General features: G+C 40.1%; 1 long non-coding RNA gene across 1 annotated transcript; it reads right to left on the reverse strand.

Moving 5' to 3' along the window:
• Positions 1–195: 195 nt before the first annotated feature.
• On the reverse strand, positions 196–20,057 carry LOC122709531. Its single transcript, XR_006345547.1, has 5 exons — positions 19,531–20,057; positions 15,537–15,611; positions 14,712–14,847; positions 12,262–12,388; positions 196–4,014 (listed from the first exon to the last, which is right to left on the reverse strand). It is a non-coding gene; the product is annotated as an uncharacterized LOC122709531 (long non-coding RNA).
• Positions 20,058–23,118: the final 3,061 nt, after the last annotated feature.

The following is a 23,118-nucleotide window of genomic DNA, read 5'->3' on the forward strand; positions in this document are numbered from 1 at the left end:
TACCTGTTCCCTCAGGCCCTGCTCCAGAGCAATGAGCCTGCAATGTTTTCAGCATCTACATACACCCTTTACCTAAAGGGTCTTTGAGACCTATAACCCTCTGGGCTGGACTGGCACCCAGCCCAGGGAGAGACCAGCTGCTCTGTAAAGGCTTTCATGGATTCAGCATAGTTAAGAGATAACTCATAGGGGCCATTCCCGCCTCTTTCCTCCTCCACAGGAGAACTCAGTACACACTTAAGAAGCTTCCTTCTCATTTCTTTAATGTTTCAGGAAACATACACAATGGACAAATCGCCTTGAGTTCATCTGCCTTTCTGTAGGAGGCAAAAGTTCAACGGAGGGATGCTCCCAGTTTACTGTGACTTCTGTTCTGCTGGAACCAGATACTGACATCTCCCGCCCAAAAAATCCAACAGCCTCACAATACTTGGGGAACAGGAAGCATGAATGCTCTTTGCAGGTGGCCCAACAAAGAAATGAGAAGCTATTATTTTCAAGTAGCCCAGAACTCTCAGACTCAGGATACTCAACACTTTTTTTAACGTGAAAAGTAGAAGAGACTGGCCATATCTCTCGCCCACTATTGCTTCCTATAAACTCTCTTTCCTGAGTTAGGACCCAAGTTAGAGGTTTCAAGACCTGGTTTCCCTGACTGTTGAAATTATGCCACTGGAAGGGGAAGAACATAGAACTTTCAAACCTGTTCACTGCAGCCCACCACTATGAGGACCTGCCCACCAGATATTAGCACCCTTACTACTAGCAACAAGACATCATCTTGGTAATTTGACTTTTCACCCTTCCTAATAAGCACATGTGGTACACAACTTGCAGTTTTTCAGTTGCACAATCAGAAACCTGTGACATCATAAAGCTCTGAGCAGCATGTGGGAAGCATCCTAGCAACCAGACCCAATAAGGTCAACGCTTCTCTGGGCTGGAGAAACGGCACAGATGGAGTGAAGCTGTCTCAGCTTAACCTTTTGTAATAAGTTTTGAGAATTCTACCCGGGCTAAATAACCAGAAGTTTCTGTTTGGTTTTATTTTTGTTTCAACCGTCAACCATATGCTACTGCATCAAAGCAGCCAGTCCCCATAGGTGGTAACACATAGTTTTTATCCATTCCACAAGGGTGGGATTGGCACGAGATGAAGGGATGCGGCTGGTTCTCTATTAGTGGCAGTGCCTTTCGGGAGATGTGGGCTGCCTCTTTCAGAAATGATGTTTTAATTGGAAAAAAAAAAAAAAAAAAAACCCCTTTCACCACCCTCACTATAGGTTTATGAAACTTCTTCCTAATCGTGTGATTTTGATAATCACAGATGAAATCCAAAGTAAAGCTCAATATCTTAGATGTTATGTCTTGTTAGAAATACAGGTGTGGAGGCAAGGCAATTCTTTTTCAGGCTAAACTGATGGCCTAGATACCTTTTTCTGTGCTGGGTCACAGTCCATTTCTTAAATTTACCTGACAAAATTCACTTGGGAAGTTTGTAAACAAGAAGACTCCTGTACCCCTATCTTGGTGACTGGTTCTGCAAGTCTGCAGAGAAGTGAGGGTACTGCCCCTTAAACAATGATCCCAGATGACTGATGTGATTATATGAGAGCAGAGCCTTCCTTCTTCCAGAGCTATGCTCTAACAAACAAGAGAGTCCCAAATTATGTTAATAGAAGACAAATCTGTGATACTTTGATTCTAGCTCTGGATTTAAATGCATTCAATCCTGACAATGAAGGAGAGTAATTCTCTGATCCTTGGATTTCTTTGATTTCCTTAATCAAGGGAAAATCCTTGATCGCAGAAAGAGGCAGTTCAAGCCCTTCTGGGGCGGCATTTGTATCAGTAAATGAAACAAAACCAAACATTCTGTTCATCACAGAAATCATCAGTATAACATTTTAAACTTGAATTTGCGAAGTGAGGATACACATTCACTAATGTGCTCAGTCATAAATACATATGCACAAATCAACCTGCTTTTTTAGCTTTCCAACTGATCTCCAAGTCCTGATCTGATCTCCATATCCTGTTAATTCTGCCCACAGGAAAAGTAGAGCAGAGCAACGGGATTACACCAGCATTTGGAAAATAAAATCCTCCTGTGAAAATCCAGAGGTGTTGCCTTCTCCCTTATTCCATTTCTCAAAGAGAATAGCTCTGAAGCTCCTGGAAACTGGCTACAAATCAGGGATTACCATAGAGGGTTCATTAAGTAAATTATAGTATATATTCATTATTATGATGCAACCATTATGATGATACTTATAAATAACTGATAATGACATGGGAAAATACAATACAATGATCCATAAAAGAACAAAATGTATAGGCACGTAACAATATTACATAATTTCACCGATTACACATATATAATCACTTATGTGGAAACATGACTAAGGTGTAAGGTATAAAAATATTTCATTTTTTTAAAAGTAAATGGGCAACAAATAAGTTCCATAGTATTCTTTAGATTTTTTCTAGGTCTTTTCTATTATTAAATTTAATGCATCTTTATTATTTTTTAGAATAAAGCATGGCTTCCCTGGTAGCTCAGCAGTAAAGAATCCACATGCAATACAGGACACCTGGGTTTGATCCCTGGGTAGGGAAGATCCCCTGGAGAAGGAAATGGCAATGCAATAGAGGGGGAAATTACTTCCATGTTAAAAATAATTTAAAGCATGTTAAGAAACATGGTTTGCCAATCATGGCTCTAGGATTTGAGCAGACTCGCTATGGGTGGGGACAGTTACCATTAGTAATAATCAGACTTGCTTCCAGGGTCATCAGGGAATGTTTTATTACCGATGCTACAAGGACCCTTGAGAATGTTCGGGAACACCTGGCACCATGTTCTGTTCCATGCAGTCAATCCAGGTCAGAACTCCAAGAGCAGAGGAGGCAAAGGAGCTGAAAAGATTACTTGATAGCCAGCTTAAAAAATAATGGTACTTTTTACAGTAGTCTTCAGGATACAGAAGAGTTTAAGGTTAAATGCCCTGTTATCCAGAGATGACAGAAACCAGCAGGCAAAAGTTACTGGAGGGTTCAGGTTTGAGATTAGCACAAAGAACAACTTACTATCTGAGCTCCTGAGGAGGGCAGCTTCCCAATCCTTCAGAGCTCAGTCTGACACTAGAGGGTCATCTGTCCAGGAGGCTGATGAAGGAATGGTCATCATCAGCACAAAAGCTGTGTTAAGTAACACACAAGCTTCCTACTCAGGTAGGGGACCCTAAGGTATCAGATATATGAAGCTGAGATTTTATTTGACCAGCCAAGCAGACAGACATGACTACTCCCATCATAAAGAGGAGAAAGTTGAGGCTCAGAGAACTGAATGCCCAAGTCATAGAGCTAGAGGGTAGTAGAACCACTAACTTTAAATCAATGCTGTGAGCAGCAGTATATGTACACAAATACCAGGGTATATGTATAAAGTCAGGATACCAATAACTCTACAAAGGATTCAGGAGATAGATCCTTGAGTGGTAAACAGGAAGGAGAAATGGCAACTTCTTCCTCAACCTTTGGCCTTCATGACAGCATTACAGCTTGCACCTTCTTGCTTCATCCAACACAATAGTTTTCTAGGAGAAAGAGAGAGTCATAGCAGAAGTCACAGTCAAATCCAAAGCTTTATTCTCTGAAAGGCTCTCTGAATTGCCTGAGACATGATCCACATAGCAGCCACACTTGTCGTGACTGGGTCTGAGGCTGGGACAGTAGCTGCTGAGGCAGGAAGGGAAAGGCTGTGAACTTCACCAAATAAAGACATGCTTGGGTGCTGAGTGAGAATATGAGCCACAAGGGAGCAGGAGCCTTCTGCCTCTGGTTCCAAGAAAACTCCTGTGCTCTTGGTTACAGGGCTCTTGAAGAAATACATGCATTCCTGTCAGAGAAAACCCAGCAGCACAGAAGAGGACTGGGCAGGAGGAGTGGTCTTTCTTATCCATGGTTTCTGGCCTTTGGCCCCTGATTGTAGTTGTTGTTGGTGTTGTTGCTCTGCCACAAAGAGACATCATCCCAAGAAAAAAAAAAAAAACAGAGAGAGAGGAGAGAAAATGCTAGTAAAATAAAACTGGGAGCATTAGACTGGTTTTTATTTCTTCTTTCCATAAAATTGTCAAGGCATTAACATGGTACTCAGCATTCCGATTTCTATGACTGGCAATTTTACTCAAGTAAGTTCTAGGAAGAAGGGAAAATCATTCCAATGAATGTTTATTGAGTACATACCATGAAAGAAGCACTCTGCTAGAACATTTCCACGTGTTGAATCATGTTAGCCTTGTAAAGATCTTCTGAAGTGGCTGGTATCACTGTGCTTACTTTACAGATATAGAAATATACAGAGAAATGGCACTAACTTGTTTGACGTATTATTCTTATAGACCAGGTGCAGAAACTGAATGCTTAAGGAAGGTTGTGAGACTTGCACCCAGATTCCACAACAAATGCAGGACAAATCTGAACTAAAACTCCAATCTTCTGAATCAGGCTGATGATTTTCTCCTCACCTAAAAAAATATCCTGGACTAGTGCTCACAAAGCATGACCATGAATATCTTATGAAACTTCCTGGCTCATAGAAATTTCCTGAGTAACCCTCTTAAATATCAACATATATAGTTGAACCAAAATTTCCCTGGACATGTACAGTGAGTCAGACCCTCACTCCGTCAGATGCTCTCATGGCTGACTTGTGAAATGGTATTTTTATCTCCTTTTTAATGGAATATAAGTGCCATATTTGAGGTCTCAGAGCCAGTTCGTAGCAAAGAAGGAATGTGAAGCAAGTCTTCTGACCCTCAGCCCACGTCTCTCCACTTTACATCTCAGATTAACTTCCCAAATGGAAGAGAGTTCTTGAAACAACACAACAGCTAAAACCATTTAAACTTGAATCTCAGCCACTTTGACCTTAATAGCATGCTTTAAAAATTTTCTCTAAATGTCTTAGCCTTTAATAATTAATTAAATTGAGCTCATAAACAGGGTAATCCTGACTTTACTATAATGAGGTGCTTTATTCTCCCTCATATAATTTTACTGATAACTGCGATCACTTTCAACCAAAGTAATGCCCTTCTCAAGGAAGAGAGTTGACATCTCTAAGGTTTGGTCTATATGTTACCTTCTCACAATGAGGAACCCAAAACCACGAGATCAGGTTAAAACAGGTAAAGGCAAATCTTCCCAAAAAGAAAAGACAGATTCATTTTAAAATCAAAATTAGTCTTTGGGGATACAGAAAGAAATATATCTACATCTCTACAGAGAATGGCTATGTATCACTAAGCAGCCAATATGGTAGGAATGAACTCTGCTGGCCCTTATGAATTAGCAATTTTACAGAGATGCTTTCAGTGAAGCTCTGAAGTCAGAAACATGAGGATCTATAACACCAAGAGACTGTGAAACAGCAGTGTTTCCAGAACTGAACTTGAGCAGGAAGACAAGCAATCATGCTAGAAGGGCAGGGAGTTCACCAGACAAGAGACCCGAGGGATACAGAAGTGCCAACTCTTGAAGCAACCTCATCATACATTCGGAAATGGAAAATAATACCTCCTTAGATTCTGTTACTAGAGATCAATGAAAGAATGTCCCTGCCATTACATAAATAGCCCTAATACTTTTAGTTGACTATTGCAATTAAAAGAAATCTACCAAATTCAATCAAAAGTTGTGTTTTCTACAGAGTCAGCTAGGCTAGCTTCTTAATTAGGTTACTCCATTAACCAACTTCATAACTTCTAGAGGGAATGGAACATTAGAATTTGTTGCTCTGATGCATTGGCCAAATCCTGAACAACCACACATTCTCTATGCTCTTTATACGTAATTTCTTACATCCTCTCAATCTCTCCATCAAGACCCCATTCCAAACTCAGGTTCTCTCTTGACATGCTTAAATGAAGGACAACTTTGAGGAAGCAAAATGTGAGAGAAGAAAATAACAATCAAGCAGCAGGCTTAATTCTTCACTTATTTATCAATTCATTATAAATTTATAAATACACCTCTCACTTCATAATATCCCTAGGAAACTTGTTGGTGGAGAGGACTGACTTATAACTTATTGCAAGGGGGCAGAGGGATTTGAATGGCTCCCCAATTTTATATTTTATATAAAAACCCTCTTTGCCATGGAATTAGCATGTGCATCTTACAGCCTTTATGAGAATTCAGTCATATGAGGATATTTCAAGAAAGGGTGGGTAAGCAACAAAAATGATTCCATTAGCAGCAAACTTGGAGGATATACAGCCTGCTGAATAATCTCTGGTTAGGTTGCACCAACTCAGTTCTCTTAACTCATTTAAGGTTTGAAGCAGCTTAGACTCATATACTTTCCCTGGCCTTCTGAATTAATAACATACACCTTATTCAGGAGGCTTCCAAGACGTGGTCATGTGATACAATGAATCTGAAGTGGCATCTCACCTCTCTGCTTACATGAGATGATGATGAGCTTAAAGTGAACCTCAGTGGGGTCACCAACCTTGGGAACAGCTTTGCTTATGAAAGATCCCTAATTTTGTTCAGAATGGACTTGCAGGAAGCCACATGTGATTTGTATTTGTAGCCTGGATGAACTTTTTAGGGAAACACGTAGTATTTACATTCAGCACACAGGACTCGATTAACCAACAAAAGATTGAAGGCTTAACCAAGCAATGGATGTTCCTTCATAGAAGAAGCTTCTGTATGGCCACTGTTGATCTAAAATCCTACACTGAGGACAGAGGTTAGAACAACGTGTAAGCAAGTATAGCCAAGCTGAAGTCCTGTGTGCACCTGTGTGAATGCATACACACACACACAGACACACATTTACAATCAGAGTAGTGCAGACTTTCTTTCCCTAATTGGCAACCCCATATCCTGCACCACTTATTTGTCCACTCTCACTATATATATATATATATATATATATATATATATATATACATATATATATATACACACACACACACACACACACACACAATATATACTATATATATAATACTACACACACATACTGTCAATAGCCACCCAACTACCGTAGCTGGAAACATGGCCATTGCCTTCTTTGGCTCTCTCTCTTCCCACCAGCCTTCCTAGATCCCCCACAGTTACTGGCTGTGTAGGCTAAAATTTGTATCAAATCTTTCTATACTCACCCATCTTTATAAGTAATATGCTAATTCTGATCACTATAACTTCGTGCCTAGATTGTCCTTCTAACTGTTCTCCTTGCCTTCATTCTAAGAGATTTATATGTCCAGTTTGCTTCACAACACATTTGCTGAATTCTGAGGATGTACAAGAACACAAAGAGTCAATCCTGCCATCTCACGGTGCTTAGAAAACAAGACCCATCCAGAGGAGGGGGAGGCAAGGACCCAGTATAGGGGACTGATTAAAGTCCTACAAAGAAGGGTGAATTGATAAGGAGAATCTAAATCATATTTCACAATGTCCTAATATTGGGCAAAGCTAGAGTCTGAGGACCAGCCTGGATGGTTGGCAGAAAACTACAGTTCCTTAGCTAAAAGAAAAACTAGCAGTTATTTTTCACATTGCTTGAGTGATGAGGTTGGAAGTTTAGTGGACACCAAACCATCACAATTTTCCACACCCTCCCAAAAGGGGGAAGAGAGTAGTACAAAGCTAAGTTGAACATCCATGATGAGAAATGAATTTCTAGCTCTTTTCCTAAGCTTAAGACACTAGAAACACCAACACTTCAATAGAATATAGAGAATCACATCATGGCAGCAAGGAATAACCAAAAAAGACTGACTTTTGCCAAAGCTGAAATCCAGATAAAACCTAGATCAGTCTCTCGTAAACTGAGGTGGTCAACTCCCAACCCTATGATCCTAAAAGACAAAAAGACAAATTCTCTTTTGGAAGACAGTATTATTTGTATTCTCTGTGATTCTTTTCTATGCTAGCTGGCATACAATGGCATACAACAGAAGATTGCTAAACATGTGAAGATGATGAAACCATATATTAATATAATATTAATACAAGGAAAACTAACAAATGGATCTGAATAGAGTCCAGAAAGACACCTGACAAATTTACAGTCCACAAATTTGTAACAAAGATCACTATGCAAACCAGTGGAAAAAGAATAATCTTGCTAATGAATAATCCCGTGTCAACTGTATAGCCATAGTGAAAAATCATGTATTCGTGCACCTTCAGTATTACATATCATATACAAAAATCAAGATGATCACAAATCAAGCTGTGAATGGTACAGTCTAATAAATATTTAATAAGAAAATTTAATAGGAAAATGTTTTGATGAGTCTGATGTAGGCTGGTTTCCTTAACTCAGAAGTTTTGAACAGTAACAATTATATAGAAGTAGACTGCAATTAAAAACTTTTGCACAATACAAGAAGGCACTAAGATAGTGAAAATATAAATAACATAGTAGGAATATATATAAATGTATACATGACACATGTTGAAGCCCAATTAGATATATCACAAATATAACAAACACCCAAACTTCCAAATATCAGTAAAATAAAGACAGGTAAAATAACAGAATAAAAGTCAAAATATTTGAATAAACAAACAAACAAAATGAAAGCAAACTAAGCTACAGAGAACAAATAGTGTTACCAGAGGGGAGGGGGTTGGAGGTAGGGAGGAACAAAGGAAGGGATTAAGAGGTACAAACCTCAAGCTATGAAATAAATAAGCTACAGTGATATAATTAACACACAGCATCAGAAATATCATCAATAACACTATAATAACTTTGTATGAGGACACATGGTTACTAGACTTGTCATGGTGATCATTTTATAATGTATGTAAATGTCAAATCACTCTGTAGTACCCCTGAAAGTAACATAATATTGTATGTCAACTATACTTCAAAAACTAACACTTAATTCAAAGAAAATAGCTAAATGAATAATGGATTCTAGTAGTAAACTGGGAAATACTTATCAAAACTAGTACATGACAATATTTCATAATTAAAGGATAGATAACATGAATAAGGTAGAAAATATCAAGTGGTAATATATGTGCAGTAATCAAATTACTCATTCACTGCTGATGAGAGTATAAACTGAGATAATGACTTTGGAAAAATATGTAGCATATCTACCAAAGCTGAACACAACTATCCTGAGAACTGGAGACATGTCTGTATGTTCACCAAAAGACACATATGAGAATAAATCTCAAATTATATGGCTCAAATAATTCACATATAAATAGAATTTATAAGAAATTAAAAAACATAACACTGAACTAAATAGCCAGATATAAAAAGGACACAGAACTGGATTCCATTTATATAAACATTATGAAGTATAAAACCAATTGAAACCAACCTATGCTATTTGAAGTCACATCACAGGTTACCCTAGGGGAGGAATCTGACCAGGACAGGTATCAGTGGGGTGGGGCCTCTGGAGCGCTGTAACAACAGGAGTGCTGGCTACACTCATATGTGGGGGGTGTGTGTTCATTTGTGAAAATCCTACAAGCAGTGCAGTGATAATTTGGCACTTTTTAATGTCTGGTGAAAATGAAAGTCGCTCAGTCATGTCTGACTCTTTGTAACCCCCATGGACTGTGGCCTGCCAGGCTCCTCTGTCCATGGAATTCTCCAGGCAAGAATAATGGAGTGGGTAGCCATTCCTTTCTCCAGGGCATCTTCCCACCCCAGGGATCGAACACAGGTCTCCCACATTGCAGGCAGATTCTTTACCAGCTGAGCTACAAGGAAGCCCTTTTAATGTACAGTTACCTTAAAAAAATTAAAATATCCATAGTAGGAAGAATAAATGGACAGGAGTCTTTGGGAAAAAAAAAATTAAAGTCTAACATGAGTTAACTTTATTCTTCCAGAGCAGCTCTGAGAAAGCTGTTAAGATAAAAATCATGAGCTATGCATTAAACTAATTTAGGTACCCAATCCCTCACATTTGCATGTATATATTAAGTTAACCGTGGATATGGTGTTATCATTCCCTCTCTCAAATATCACATTACCTAGAGAAACAATATTGCACTAACAGAAAATGACTACTGACTTGTCATAATCACCTCGACAACCACACTGATTCAGGCCACATTCCCAAGAAAATGACAGCATCACCCATTTCTATCCGGTACAGAAGAAGCAACACAACAAATATGAAGGGGAAACTGTCACAACTATGCTAGTGGAATTCTACTCTGAAGAGATAAGAGCAATGTTTAACATTTAAGGCAAGTCTTAATCTTTTGGGAGCTCAGATTCCTTGGTTTAGTCATCATGTCTCTGACATGTCTGAGACAAGATGCATAAAAGGAAAACGGAAACCAAACATTATATTTAAAGACTGTTAGTCAGAGTTCCAAATGGCATGGAGATGGAGGAGACTAGAAAGGAAGAATGACATCACATATTGTTACATGTACTAAGAAACATGAAGGTGGACCTAATTCTCTTAAGAAAGAAGGGAAAAGGAGTACAGATTGTCTCTCCTCCTCCCAAACATCCCTGGCTTGGCAAATTCCTAATCCTATATAAATAAAGGCCAGCTCCTCAATTACTTGTAAAATCACTTTTTCCCTCTGCCAGGAGGATGAGTTGACTATCCACCCATTCGTATCCTCATAGAACTTTTAAAAATTCTTATTATATTTATTATGCATTTAAAATTCTAAATAGTGATTTTTCTGTTTGTGCAAATATCTATTCCTACTAGTATGTGCAACCTCAAGGGAAAAGGCTACATCTTAGCATGTAGCACAATCACTTAAGATGTTCTAATAGCTTTACTACAAAAGCAATACTTACACATGGCAAAAATTCAAAATAGTACAGACAAAAATAAAAGGAATGGTTAAAAATTCCCTCACATGATCTAGACCAGTGGGCAGCAAACTGTTCTTGTAAGGGTCCAGACAGAAAATATTTTAGGTGCTTCAGGACATATGGTCTCTGTTACGACTACTTAACTCTGCTGTTGTATCACAGATCACAAAAACAGATGATATGTAAAAATGAATGAATGGGGTTTTTTCCCAATAAAAATTATATGAAAGTATAAGTTTATTTTATGAAAGTAAGATTTAACTATAAAGCAGTAATACGCAAGATGATGTGCTTCTCCCTAAGAAAAACAATATAAATAATTTTGAAAATATAGGAAATTTATAAATATACCTACATATATATGGTCAGGGTTTCCCAGATGGTGCCAGTGGTAAGGAACCTGTCTGCCAATGCAGGAGACATTAGAGACTCAGGTTCAATCCCTGGGTCGGGAAAATATGGGCATGGCAACTCAGTCCAGTATTCTAGCCTGGAGATTCCCCATGGACAGAAGAGCCTGGTGGGCTACAGTCTATAGGGTCACAAAGAGTCAGACATGACTGAAGTGACATAGCACACACGCATGCACGCATATATGGTCAACTGTTTACCAAGAATGTTACAAAGACAAATTCAAAGGGTAAAGGATGGTCCCTTAAATGCGGGGGCCTGTGGAGAAAGCTGAGCACCAAAAAATTGATGCTTTTGAACTGCGGTGTTGGGGAAGACTCTTGAGAGTCCCTTGAACTGCAAGGAGATCCAACCAGTCCATCCTAAAGGAGATCAGTCCTGGGTGTTTGTTGGAAGGACTGATGCTAAAGCTCAAACTCCAGTACCACCTGATGTGAAGAACTGACTTATTGGAAAAGACCCTGATGCTGGGAGGGTTTGGGGGCAGGAGGAGAAGGGGACGACAGAGGATGAGATGGCTGGATGGCATCACCAACTCGATGGACATGAGTTTGAGTAAACTCCGGGAGCTGGTGCTGGACAGGGTGGCCTGGCGTGCTGTGATTCATGGGGTCGCAAAGAGTCGGACACAGCTGAGTGACTGAACGGAACTGAGTTGAACTGAGGATCATACCTGAAGGTAGTTTTGTTGTCAGTGAGAAAGCCCATGGCTGTCCAGTTCAAAATCCCTCCAACCACTGGGCAAAATTCAGGACAGGTCAGGTGGAAATTAGAGACAGCATTTCTAAGCCAGGGTGACAAATGCCCTTTTCATAATTCTAACTGAAAGTGGTGGAAAGTAAAGAACTAAACCAGAGAAAGATGTTTTACTTTATCTAAACAGGCAAACCCTGGATTAGATGGACCATGAGTTTGGATTCCCATATCCTCTGTCATCTGAGTTAGGGAAGGTGACCAGAACCCTCAAACCTTTGACTCTGGGCAAAGTATGATACACCAATTACCTGATAACTTAACTCAGTAGCAGTATCTTAAGGTGAGTGTCCATGGTGTCTGTACTACTTCTTTAGGATCAGCAGCCAGCAAGGAGAAAGCAAATGACAGCTTCTGTACATCTTCCTGGGTAACAAGCTAGAGACAAAACACATTAGTGATGTTACATGAATTATTCGCAGGGATAAATGGAGGTCATGAAAGGAATAAAACAGGTCAGCAATCTGAGAACATGGTGACTTGGAAAGGAGCACACTTAAGATTTTTCCCCTCATGCCAAAGGGTCTCCCTATCATCACTCTAAACTGACTTATAAATTCTCTAAGCAACCCCCAAATAAACCCATCTATGGGGTGGTGTGATCCAGCAGAAAGAGCTTTAGAGTCAAAGTCAGAACAAAACTTAAATCCCTGATCTGTCACTCTGTAAGTAACTTACTGCAGGTTTCTTAACTCCTCTGAGCCTCAGTTTTCACAGGGTTAGAACAAAGACAACACCAACTTCACAGGATTGTTGTGAGGTTTCAATTAAATAACACAGTGATATTCTGCAATGTTATTACAGAGAATTGCTCAAAAGGTGTGGCGATTTATATCACTGTTGCTAAAATTCAGCTTCTGTTATCATGTGATAGCATACTGTTCTGAAAAACCTCTCTGCCTTGTCCCCAAACCCCAGCCTTGATTAGTCACAAGGGCAAAAGAAGGGATCGATGACTCATTTACAATGGTGGGAACACTTATATCAACAGGCAATGGCACCTCACTTGGAATACATCTTGTCAATGATGGGCATGGACACTTTTTAAGGGCTTATAATGACCCACAAATCAACCCAGACCAGGAAAACTGATCTAAAGCCCAACATGTGTAATTTGTATAGGTTCTTCTCAAACCCAGGAGCTCGGTGCCCAATCTCCATGCTTCTCTCCAACCACTGAGGTCCCTGACAGACAGTGCAGGCTACAGTCAAAACAAAAGTTCTCTCTCCAATCTGTGGCAAAAAAAAAGCCTGAGCAAGTCGAGGGATCAGTGGAATGCTGGGTCCAAAATTTTAGCCCCTCTTCCTCCAGTAACTGAAGTGTAAATCACAGGGCAAAGTTCCTATTTCATCTCCCACAAAATGTAGATATAAAGATATCTATCCTTCTGATCTCTCAGGACTATGATGAGAACAAAACTGAAGTGATGGGACAAAATTCTTCAAAAGTGAGTCATTTTGAACAGTGCAAAGGTACATTACTGATCCAAGGTAGTACTATAAAAACATTCAGCAGATCTCAGCAGAGAGAGAGACACGAGCCCATTTAAGCACATTTAAAAGTTCACACCAGAGCATTTAGGTCCTTTTATTCCTACCTACATTTTAGAATAAGCTCTATTCTTTCAGTATACACCTTACATGGTAGGATTTCACTTTTGTTTCTTGTCAAGCTTTTAACTATTGCCTCAATCTGACCTGCAGACTCAAGCCTGCCCTCTACAGTAACCATTACATTCTGAGGAGTCTGGGTCCTCCTCACATTGGCCAAGCTTCATTTAGGCCATCATCGTTGGCTACTGTGCAGACACTGTTTGACAAATTTCCCTGGTGGAAACAAAGATGCAGTCTGCATACTTTCTAGAGGTGAAGGAAAATAATTAAGATTCACATAAAGGTAGGTCACATCTGTATATAAATGTAAAAACATAAAGTGGCACTTTGGGCAGCTTGGCTGAGGATGTCTCTGATACAGTTTACTAAATAAATGACAGTCTTTTATTTTTTGAAAACTGCACTTGAGAAATGTCATGATAAAAAAAAGCAACGACATCCAAGGTGAGATTTAAATGTGCAAATAAAGGGCAATCAAATTTCTAAGGGATGGCATATTTTTCCTTTTCTTGGCATAGATTTTTTAGTTTCTCATTTGGCAAGCCTTATATCTATAATTAGGGCTTCTCTGATAGCTCAGTTGGTAAAGAATCTACCTGCAATGCAGGAGACCCCAGTTTGATTCCTGGGTCAGGAAGACCTGCTGGAGAAGGGATAGGCTATTCACCCCAGTATTCTTTGGTTTCCCTTGTGGCTCAGCTGGTAAAGAATCCGCCTGCAATGTGGGAGACCTGGGTCGGATCCCTGGGTTGGGAAGATTCCCTGGAGAAGGGAAAGGCTACCCACTCCAGTATTCTGGCCTGGAGAATTCCATGGACTATACAATCCATGGGGTCGCAAAGAGTCAGATACAACTGAGCGACTTTCACTTCACTTATCATATCTATAATAATTCAAAAGTGATGTCACAGATTAAATTTTAATCTCTTTTCTCTCCACATTAGCTCTTGCAGTTCTTTTGCCTACCACTATGGATTGTCATCTCAAAACTCCCCTTTTAAAGTTCTCAGTACTATTCACGGCCCAGTGCAAGCACCACCCTTGCCCCAGCCCTCATGTTCACCCCAGCCAGAGGGCTCCACCTCACATTTACTTCTTGAGCAGTTCTGTCCTCAGATGACAGGCATCTTCTACTGCCTTATACACATGTTCATAACTTTTGGTACCAGTTCACATACACCTCCTAGTCAGTGTCTGGAACATACTAGGTGCTCAGCAAATATCTGTAGAATTAAAAGTTGATAAGATAATGTATATAAGGTTGTTAGCTTGTCCCTGGCACACAGATTTTGCTCCTTGAATGTTAGCAATTATTAACACCATAGATAAAGACATGTATTTTGTACCCAGTTCTATTGTACTCATAACTCTAAAAATGTGAATCATTCCCAGGTCAATATTTAGTTTAATTAAATTGACAAAATTTAATCTAGATGGTACTAGCAAATTTCAAAAAGGCATTTTAATTTATACTCTTAAATTATGTGTTTTGTAGCTACAGATTTCACATTTACCAACACAAAGATAATGTAAAACAAACTACTACACCTTTATATCTTACTTCAAATACCAGTACCCAATTTAAATAGTGGCATTCAAATCTGTTGAATTTTTATAAACACATATGTATAAAAACAGCAGAGACACACCTAATCATGTAAAATATAAGATTTGCTCACTCTCAAGTCAAGGGCATAGATCAATAAGCCATCTTTATTTCCCCAGAGCTTGACTCACAAATACAAAATGTTCAACACTCTCAAGTTGAAGATACTAAAACATTGTGTCAGACCTGAGTGAAATGTAAGAGAAACAATCAACAATGTATCCTCAAAAAGCATAAAGCAGACAATCTCCCTACTTTAAAGATAGCTAGTAAGAAGATCTGAGATTAAAACCAAAGTCCATCTACCTCCACATATGCTTTGTTTTATTCAGTAGCATCTTGCCTTCCAGACCACATTATATTTGCATTCTTCATCAGGACCTGATGGGAAAAGTAAAAATATAAGTTTGCTAAAGATAATCACCTCTATTAAAATTAAAAAGGTCAAGTGAAAACATCTTACAGAAATGATCACCAAACCCAGTTTTCAAAGTCAATGTAAAATAAAACTACATCCTGTTAACTCAAAAATGTATTAAACAAGACCAGATACCAAAATTTGCCAATGACCTTATGCTCAATAAATCATCCAAATGTTCATTTTAAGATCCTCTAAAGATGAAGATGAAAGTTGGGAAACAATGCAGTCTCTATTGGAGCTAAAGAATGAAATGTACCAGCACATGTTAACAACATTCCTTTTTCTCAAAGATAGAGAGCTCCCATAATCAGGATTTACCGCTTCTCATCCTTCTCTGAAATCAACTCAAGATGAATAATTTTATAATCTTAAAAGGTTCTGATTTCCAAGTTTTACTGTAAGTTAAAATTTGTAAGACAGGAATAGATTTTGGAATCAGATTCAAACAGGTATGTTCTGTTCTACACCCCCATAACACCTTAGCCAAGTCACTTATCCTTTCTGAACCTGTTTGCTGATTTGTGCAATGGGAGTGAGAATTTGACTCCTACAAAACTAGTATGAAAACTAATGATGACAATAAGGCATTTTACCAAAGAAAAAACCCCAAAGAAAAATGACCCAGCTTAATTACCAAGGTTGTGTGGATACATCTCAGGTCTAAAAATATCTGAGGAAAAAGACAGGGATGTCAAACAGTCAGACAGTCATGCAGCATTTGATACAAGTAGCATTAACACCATCGTAATAATATAATTTAAATAGCATATTGCAGATGACTGTTTTTGAGAGACACTGATATTAAGAAAGAGACAGGAGGATGAGAAACCAAAGTATTTGAATCATATTCGGCATAACATGTGAGAAAGAGATATTAATGCTTACTACTACCTAATAAGAATTTCACAAGGATTAATCAGCTAATGCTGGTTAGCTTTTTGGAACTAAGTGGAAGAAAAAACATACACACACACACACCACAAGGCAGCAGATTTCATCATAAAAATCAGATCATGTACAAAATAAGTTGCAAAGAAGCAACATGTTCTTGCTCCTGATAAACTATTTGCACTTAGCATTCTTGAAGTCACAGGATTCCTTCATTTGGTTCAGATCATGCAAAGACTTCCATCAAGAAAGGCTGTCCTGTATGACAAGATGTTAATATCAGTGCCTGGATTTAAAGAATGACTCTCAAATTTGGGGAATTACTCTGAACACACATAAATTACACTCAAAGAATAGGGAAAAGTCTCACTGAGTGCACAGCAAAAACTACATCTACCAAAGGCTGCCCCAAGAGCATCAGCAAAAAGCACAGGAAGGAGATGGGAAGAATAAGGAGGGAGGCGAAGAAGTCACTCAGAATTCTAGCCAAGTTATAATGGGCAGTCCATAATTACCATAAATTAATATCTTTTAATTCAGGTGTTATTATAATTGTTAGTCTATCTTAGCCTTGGCATTTAGTTAAAGATCAGCCAGGTCCAAAAGATGTGTGGTGCCTGCATCCCACCTCTTTCTGGGGGAGGAAGTGTAAGTGACAAATTTTGAATTTGACTTTCTCTTCCTATTTAGGGTTGATGAACTGTTCCTTTAAATGATATGAAAGAACAAAGTGTTAGGAATGGCAGTGACACACATGTGTATATGATTTTACAGTAACAATGCCCTTTTCACCTGTATCAAGATACAAGATTCTGTCAACTAATCCTGATTGGCACTGACCTCACTTTACAGATGAAGAAATTCAAACTCAACAAATTATTATTCAGAGTTGCCAAACATGTGTGATAAACAGAACCAGAACTCAAATCTCCATTCTTGCTTTTCATGTCAAGTCACCTTCATCCAAGAAGTTTCCTTTGATTTCCCATATTCCAATTTACAAAAATAATAACATTAAATGTTACTGTCTCCATAATGCTCAGATAAATTTGGCTAGATGAAACTGATTAGCTCTGTTATTGAGGACATATACATACATACTAAAAAAGGGGTGTGTGTGTGTATATGTGTGGGGAGGTATGTGTGTAAGGAGTTGGCGTTAAGAAAATGAAGACTTCAGACAAGAGAGAAAGCTCACTAATTAGAAAATTATGGGTGCTCCAACATTAATAATCACCACCCCTATTACTTACTACAATAAGTAGCCTTAGTGGACTATCTATATGTCACCCATCCATGATTTCACCCACAATGTCATTATATAGCTAGTAAGCATAAACATATAGGCACGCATGCAACAGACACACACACACACACAACCTGACAATATATTTCAGTCATTTCTTAAATGAACAAGCATCTGATTTCTCAGAGATATGTTTTTTACTCTTTTATTCTGAATCAACTAATTGAAGAAGTGCAGAAGTTTTAAAAATTCAAATTTAAATGGGATGAATAATTTTAATGATAATGATGTTAAAGCTGTGATTATTAAAGAAGGGTTTGAGGGCAAAGATCTCCAGGCGACTGATGAAGAGAATCGCTGTTGCAATTATTTTGGCAAACTTATACATGAGCAACCTACAAACCAGAAGCTGTGTCCTTAATGCTAGACATTAGGCAGGTAAACGCACTTGGGATGGTGCTGTGAATACTGAGTGCTGATATCATGATTTGCATCAATACTATCTATACCTATGTACCAACATAATTCCTAAAGAGCAGGTATTTATTTTAAAATGTTCAAACTTATTTCAAAGCTAACAATGAGTATAAGTCTATGCCATGTCTCTGGGGAGGTTTCTGGAAATTCTATCACATATGGAGACATGGTAGAAGTAACTGGGCTGGATAATCTGTGTATATTTCAGAGCAAACTCTCAAACTCTTGCTTGAATCCCCTCTTAACTATGTATGCATTTACTTTTTGTCTATCCTTGGTTGTAATTTTTCAAATTTCTTTCCGGTGGCCTAGTGAACTTTCACACACTTTTTAAATGGTCTCTAATCATTACCAGAAAAGCTGTTGTTTTACTATTTCTGCCAACAAGAATTTCCCAGTTCACTGTTAAATTGAAGAGATTGAAGACAGATTGAAGAGCTGCAGATTTATTACTGCAGCTCTAAAACCTCTCCTGGCATGGCCCCAAATCACTAACTTTCACGCTGAATGACCTCATTGTGTCCAGCAGAGCCCACCACACACCCTCTGCCCCTAAGTACCAGTCTCCTACAATCTATCAATCTCTTTCACCTTATAAGGAAAGGGCAGTACTTCCCAGAGCGTGCTCTTCACTATGGCAGGTCAGGCAATGGGGGAGATCAAGGGTTGTTATCAGAGAGGGTGTTGATGTTTCCAGGACTAGATCACACTGGACAACAAACAATAACTCACAAATTGCGAAGCTCCAGCTCTACACATGCACACACACACACACACACACACACACACACACACACACACACACACACACACACACACACAGGGCCTTTAGAACGTAATACAGGCTCTCTGTAACTTGCATCCATAGCAGTTCTCATCCACTTTAAACTTAACTAGAGACATCAGTAAGCTTGGAGCAAGTAAAAGGGAAATCACTTCAGGGAAACATCAGACTACCCTAAAAGTTAACCCTATGACCCCCAATATCCCACTCTTTGCCTGGTCTTAAACTCCACTGACCACTGTGACAAGAAGTAGGATTCACACGCTAACTTGGCATTTCCCCTCAGGGCGGGTGCCTGGAGAAAGAGATGGAAGTCCCTGAGGGAGGGATGCACCTCCTCTGGAAGGGGGGCAGAGGCTCTATGTTGCACACTTTCCAGATCAGAAGGCTCCTACGGGCTTCTCCGCCCGCCCCTGCAGCCGGCTTTAACGCCCACCTCCCCGCACCCTTCACTCTGTGACCCGCCCCCCAACACTTGACTCACCCGGCTGGCGGCCTGGACAGCGGAGCTGCCTCTCTGCAGCGGGGTCCCTGGCGCCGCCACCGCGCTGTCAGCCTCGCTCCTCCATCCGGGCAGCCTGTGGCTTCTTCTCACGCTCGCTCTAGAGTCTCCGCTCCCGCCGCCCAAAGTCCCCGGGTCTTGTACCCCTGCTCCATCTGCTCCTGCTCCCCTTGCCCCGCTCCGGGACGGGGAGGCGGGGCCAGGAGCCCGTACTCGCAGCGACCGGTGAGAGGACCCCGGGGAAGGAACTCTGGTACCACAGGACCCAGCAGAGCCGCCGCCTCAGGCGCCCGCGTCGCATATGACCGAGAACCCCGCACCGGCTAGGAGCGCGCTTAACTGGGATGAGGAGCCGCCTCCTCGCCAACTTTTCGCGTCGCGGGAGCGGATAGGAGCGGAGTGGGGGATCCCGGAGGCGAGGCGGCGGCGCGGGTCTCTCCGTTGGCCGGTTGCAGGGGCCAGGCGCTCAGGACCTCAACTCCAGACAAGTTGGGCCGCTGTGGGGGCGGGCCGAGGCGTCGCGGGTAGGTGGCGGCGGGCGAGGAGCGAAGCGCCGCCACGCGGGCTGGAGTCTCGCGATACCACCAGGGCGCAACCGCCCGCGGAGCCCTCGCGTGGGGCCAGCAAGGGCGGGGCCCGCGCACCGAGAGCGCATCAGCTGCGAGTGCTGGCACTCCCAGCCGCTCTCCGCACCCTCCGCTCGCTGTTTCTTTGACTCTGTAAAGGGGCATTTGATCTAAACCGCAGCACAGGCAATGTGTCTTGGTCTGGGAGAGATGCCAGAAGGGTACCACAGGACAGGGGTGGGTTGTGTGTGTGTGATAGCTCAATAGATTGATCTGTCTTAGATATGCCTATTAGTGCATGAGAGCTAAGTCGCTTCAGCCGTGTCCAGCTCTGCGACCCTATGGACCATTGCCTGCCAGGGTCATCTGTCCATGGGATTTGCTAGGCATGGATAGTGGAGTGGGTGGCCATGCCCTCTTCTAGGGGATCCTGCCAACCCAAGGGTTGAACTCCTATCACTTACCTGCCCTGCATTGGCAGGCGGATTTTTTACCACTAGCACCACCTGGGAAGCCCGAGATATATATATATACCTGCTCCTGGGAACTTCCCGACCCAGGAATGGAACCGGAGTTTCCTGCATTGCAGGAGGATTCTTTACCAGCTGAACTACCAGGGAAGCCTCAGATATACCTGTAAATACAGATACATTAGTTCTTCCTGCCTACCAATCTACCTACTTACCTACCTATCTGTCCCTCTGTCTCTCCAATGATAGCGATACTATGTGTATTTAGGGGTTTCTGCATAAGTTGCCATGCTTTGCTCCCTTTCCCTCACCTTCTATACCACTCACGCTGTCTAAAACCAGTCTTTTTGCATAGTCATATGTGAAAGAGTACTTTGCTACTAACCATGTTTTATGTGTTTATATAGGCATACACTTCCGTGTCCTCCAAAACACTACAAAGCCCTGGGGGGGGGAACTCAAAAAGGAGCCCAAACTGTGGGCTTGGGACCATTTTTATTTCTGCATACTATTGTAGTCCCAGGGGGTTAGCCCCAAACCCAAGACTCCATAGGAAACCAGTAATCTATTAGAGATATAGATTATATGCATCTGTTGTGTAACTGTTGCATAAATCCACCAGTTTACTTGTATCAGCCATCACTCTTCTAGGAGGCAAATGCTTTCTCAAAGCTTGGGATGAATTCTCCATACAGTTAGCAGTCTTTTATTTGTGCTCTGCCACTAACTTCTTTGAGATCTCAGGAAGAGCCATGCTTGGTTGCTGAAACTTGAAAATGAATGGGTGGCAAATGAGGAACACTCTACAAAATAAGAAACAGGTACAGTTAAAAAAAATACTAGTATCACAAAAGGCAAAGAAACTGAAGAATTGCCTCCAATTTAAGAAGATGCAAGAGACAAGGAGACAAAACATGTGATCTTGGATTGGATCCTAGAACAGGAAAAGAGCATTAGTGGATCAATTGGCAAAATTTAAATAAGGTCTATAAATCAGTTGACAGTATCATATCACACTTCATTTCCCAGTTTCGAAATTGCATGGTGGTAATATAATATTTGTGGAAGCTAGACAAAAGGTATATATGAATTTCATTTATGCATCATTTTGTAGTCTGGTGCAATTTTGAAATGAAAAAAAATTGTATGATAAAAATATAATAAAAGGTTTGGATTAAATGACCTTTACAACATTTTTGAACCTAGAATTCTCTGATTGTATAACTATTATATCTACCAAGCCAGTTCTCCTGCTGCTGCTGTTATGAAGTTCAAATGGAGATGTGGGGGAGGAAAAACAAGTTTGAAAATTGCTAAGTATTTCTTAAAATCCAAATCGCTGCAAGAAGACAGTTTATTTCTAGAAGGGTGAAATGTCTTCAGATTCCTTTGTAGTTTTCACAAAACTAGTTAACACTCTTGTATGCACATGTAGGTACTCAATATTCAATAAATGAGTGCTAGAAAGATAATAGCTATAATAACACATTTTTAAAGTTCCTCTTCTAAATATATTATTTGTTTCTTCCATGGTAATTTCATTGAAAAATACAATGTCTGGATCTGTGATGGTGCCACTCTGAAGATAACAAAGTAACTCTTATTCATTAATAACTAAACATTTTCTAACATGTTCTCTTACACAAATTTTCTTGTAAGATGTGTTTTTAAAATAATCTTCTGAGTTATTCCTTACAACAATCTAAAATAAGAGCAAAAACAAGCAAAGCAGTTATCTCACCCATTAAATTTCAATGTTTCCATGAATAAGATAGTGTTCTAAATAGTAGTTGAGTTCACTCATTGAAGAAGCTTGGGATATTCTTCCAAAAATATCTTTATTACCCATAAGTAAGGGCTTATCCATGGAAAACCAAGTACACAGCTAATACAGCAACATGCCCACCAGTTGTGGTCTATACATGTGACAAAGGAAGCCGTGGTCCTCTTCCGTCCCCAAACCACTAATGCTATTTGTTAAAGCCCATGGGGGCTGTTTCTCTTTACTCTCACAATGATTTTAGAATTTGCAGAAGTATTTGTTTAATGCCTTTTCTTTTTTTTATTTTATTTTATTTTTTTAAAATTTTTTTATTAGTTGGAGGCTAATTACTTCACAACATTTCAGTGGGTTTTGTCATACATTGATATGAATCAGCCATAGATTTACACTTATTCCCACACTTATTCGGGATGGGGAATAAGTGTTTAATGCCTTTTCTAAAAGCTTTCCTAAACCTTTCTTCCCATGCAGAGTGGAAAACACAATTACAAAAAACTAACCAAACTGATCACTTGGATCACAGCCTTGTCTAACTCAATGAAAGTTTGAGCCATGCCATGTAGAGCCATCCAAGACAGACGGGTCATGGTAGAGAGTTCTGACAAAACATGGTCCGCTGGAGAAGGGAATGGCAAACCACTTCAGTATTCTTGCCTTGAGAACCCCATGAACAGTATGAAAAGGTGAAACGATACGACACTGAACGATCAATTACCCAGATCGGTAGGTGCCCAATATGCTACTGGAGAGG

Source organism: Cervus elaphus, chromosome 15 (genome assembly GCF_910594005.1).
Source record: "Cervus elaphus chromosome 15, mCerEla1.1, whole genome shotgun sequence".
In the NCBI taxonomy this organism is placed as follows: Eukaryota; Metazoa; Chordata; class Mammalia; order Artiodactyla; family Cervidae; genus Cervus; species Cervus elaphus.